General features: G+C 37.5%; 1 protein-coding gene across 1 annotated transcript in view; it reads left to right on the top strand.

Moving 5' to 3' along the window:
* Window positions 1–3,724, top strand: part of LOC106874810 (zinc finger protein 91-like) — a gene marked incomplete at its 5' end in the record, with an annotated part of 10,115 nt that overhangs the window by 2,562 nt on the left and 3,829 nt on the right. The gene's annotated exons all lie outside the window — the stretch shown is intronic.

The following is a 3,724-nucleotide window of genomic DNA, read 5'->3' on the forward strand; positions in this document are numbered from 1 at the left end:
TGCAATGAGTTAGACACATATGGTCAGGCATTTTCTTGTAACACTATCCCTTTCCTGTTAGCAATTTCTAGCCTTGAGCTGGCAGGAACATTAGTGCGCCAGGCAAAATGCTTATAAGTTTTTCGGTTCTCTTTACATTCTGAGTTCAAATTCTGCTGGGGTTGACTGCATATTTGGTTACGTGAAAAAACATACAACATCACCAGCATAAACTTCACAAATGTTTTTGCAAGTCTTTGCTGCATTTCTTCCTTTTTAAAACAGAAAAGAATTATGTGAATATGAAATATTTGGCTTTTTATTGCAAGTGTCTATGAAGGGAAACGGGAATGAAAGATAAATCTGTTTTTACTCAGGAACAAAGAAGAGATTCACTACCACTTCCAAAGTCTTGACTGTGTTACATTTCAGATGTGTTCAATGAATCAAATGATTTAGCTTCAAAACGCTGAGAACTTTCTGGGCAACATGACATCAAAAGTCTGACCTCCCTGTTAGAATCACAAGGTGAGGCCATACCATTGGACATGACTTCTCTCATAATAACAAAATACAGGACACATGCTGTCTGAACCAATGTCCCATCAAAGCCAGCCACAACCACCAGAATTCACTTGATGGCTGGAAATTCCACATACTGCTTCTGGTGCCTTTAACCAAAGCTAGTAGTAAGCACCATGGAACGTCTGATGAAGGATTATAGGTTTGAAAGCACTCGCATGTGTCTAGTTATACTTAACCCCGAAACTAGCAATACACAGACCACATGCCACCAGTAGCTCCCCTCTATGTATCTGTCTATCTATCTATCGTTCGTAAAACCTCTAAACTTTGGACATTTCTGCGTCACCCCATGAGACTTTTGGGCGAAGTTTTGAAACAGTCAAGAAATTTAAACGAAGATTTCCAAGAATCTCCTTACAGTTAATGTAATCTACCAAAATTTCGCCCTTTCACACTGTCTCAGCTTCTCATCATTTTTTCCATAATTTTTCAATTTTGTCACTTTTCACTTTCAGCTGGTCGTTTCGGCATCGCTATTCTAAGTTCTCAATGATCACTTTCTTCTAACCCTTCATTCCTTCTTTCATTCCTCCTATCAGTTTTGCAAATGCCTTAACTCACTCATACTCATACCAACTTCTCTTCGCTTAGCGTCCCCTGTTTCTTTCCGACACTACACTCTACCCCTCCCCACTTTACTCTTCCCCACCCCCTCCTAAAAACGTCGTTACCCTGTTGTTTCTCTGTACGGGACATACACACATATCCACAGCAATAATGGGAGATAATTCGACTTAAATATTTCAGGACAGGAGATACGCATGCGCATTGAACGATCTTCCCCACTTCATGTTGATATCAGGTCTAATGTCCGGTGTATGAATCTCTCTTAATCAGCTGATAATATTGGGTTGGTGCATAATTATTGCGGCTTTTTTCCAGCAAATTTCATTGAACAAAAACGTCTTTAAATAACGGTTGGCTTTTCTTTTTTTTTATATATAAAAATGCGTGTCGAAAATCATATCCACATTCGTCATATTATGCTCTACCACTTTGAGAAAGGTTGGAATGCAGCACAGTCATTTCGCGATCTCAATGAACTTTTTGGTGAAGGAACAATCAGCAAAAGCCAAGTTGAAAGATGGTTCAGGAAGTTCAAGTCGGGCGATAGAAACCTCGCAGATGAAAAAAGAAGAGGTCGACCATCAGATTTCAACGACGAGGCACTTTTGGCAGCCGTGGAAGAGGACAAAAGCTTGACAACGAGAATGTTGGCCGAGGGCTTCAACGTGGACCATTCGACCATCGTTCGTCGTCTCAAAAAGCTCGGAAAAGTAGGGAAATTGACTGGGTGGGTCCCCCACGAACACTCCAATAACAACAAAGCCGAACGTAAAGATGTGGATGGGAAAAAATGAGGGTAGAGGGTGATGTGCTAGCAACTCTCTCCTCCCTTACTATTTTACTAAGTAAACAACAACACATATAACCACGCAAAGGCAGTTTGACAGTTGAGCTCTGATTGGCTGTATGCTAATGAGTTCATAACTGGGGTCCGGATCTCACGTGGGAGAACAAATTTCCCGTATGGGACACACACATATCCACAGCAGCCTATATTGAAACATAAAGAGTTAATTAGACTTAGCAGACTGAAATATTTGATGACCGGAGATACGCATGCGCATTGAACTTACTTTCTTTCGATATCCGGTTAAATGTCCTTTGCATGAATGTCTCTTAATCAGCTGATTATCACCAATTATAATATTTATAATACGTAATTATAACGCATTTCTCAACTACCACATACATATATATATAACCATACTATCTTTTAAGAAACATTTCTGTAAGTATTTAACAATGAAGATATTCTATGTTTTTAATTCTGTAGACGTTCGTTTTTTTTTGCAGGAGCTAAAGATGTCCTTGTTGGATTTGGTTGCTATTTCTAATTTTCGAAGACAGATGCAGTGTTGCCAACTTAAAATTACGATTTTATGCTAAATTTCAGTAGAAAAAATACCAAAAAAATGCTAAAAATTAATTATAACAAAAAGCATAATTTTTAATTTACATTTTTATTTACTTTCTTTAATCATATTCAGCGTTGAGTAGTAATTCTTTTAATTTCACTGATTTGATCACTTTCAGCTGCAGTGCCCAGGTCTTCACTTCTGTATACATTCAAGGTCCCAATCTTGTTAATTAGTGTTTTGCAATATCGAAGTTTTCGCAACATTTGCCATATCTTTTCAGGCCATATTTTATTGACAGTATTGATCTAAGCACAGGAAGATGCATTTTGTTTTTCAATTTTGATTTGATTATACCCATACTACTGAACAACCGTTCAACTTATGCATTTGAGTTTGGCAATGTCAGTAGATTAATGGCAAAATTTGCAGCATCTCTAAAAGGATTTCCTCCGTTAGCATCTTTATATTCCAAGACTTCCAGCCAGAATGCGTCAGTATTAGACGAATTTGTCCATTTAACTAAATGAATGCTAATTAAACTGAATTTCAATTGAAGCAATTTTTTCTTCATTTAAATGCATTGCTTCTGAGACAGGTAAAATTGGCTCTTTAAAATGCTGCAAAATATTCTCTACTGAAAAACATTTGATATTCCTCAATATATTAATATTTTCTGGCAAACAGTGCTTGAGTTCTTTATAAAGGCAGAGTAAAAATTGTGCTCTTTTGCGAATATTATTATTTTATTTTCTTCAGTGGCTGTCACAGTCGTCTTCATAATCATTGCTGCTAGCTTTTTGATGATGTAGTCGTACATGTACATTATAGTAACAGACAGGATGTTCACAGATAGGATGTCTATAATCACATCTCTGCTCTGTCAGAGTTGACCTGGACTAAATAGCAATGTCGAGTTTTATTTCTGGAGAAAGACTGATGTTAGTGTCCACTATTCTGTTGTTTTATTTTTAAACTGTTACACAATGTGAAGGTGTCAGTTTAGATTACAAATATGTCAGCTTCACACAAGATTCTGTTGTGTAAATTTTGATAGATTAGGATGTTCGGTTCATCATTATCATCTTATAATGTCTGTTGTCCATTCTGGCATGGGTTGGGTCGTTTGACCAGTGCTGAGAAGCTGCAGCAGACATCAGTCACATTTGTCGTTACTGGATGCCATTCCTAGTGCCGACCACTTCACAATGTGCAAGGTGTTTTTATGTGGCACTGCA

The sequence above is a fragment of the Octopus bimaculoides genome, chromosome 28 (assembly GCF_001194135.2).
Source record: "Octopus bimaculoides isolate UCB-OBI-ISO-001 chromosome 28, ASM119413v2, whole genome shotgun sequence".
Taxonomy (NCBI): Eukaryota; Metazoa; Mollusca; class Cephalopoda; order Octopoda; family Octopodidae; genus Octopus; species Octopus bimaculoides.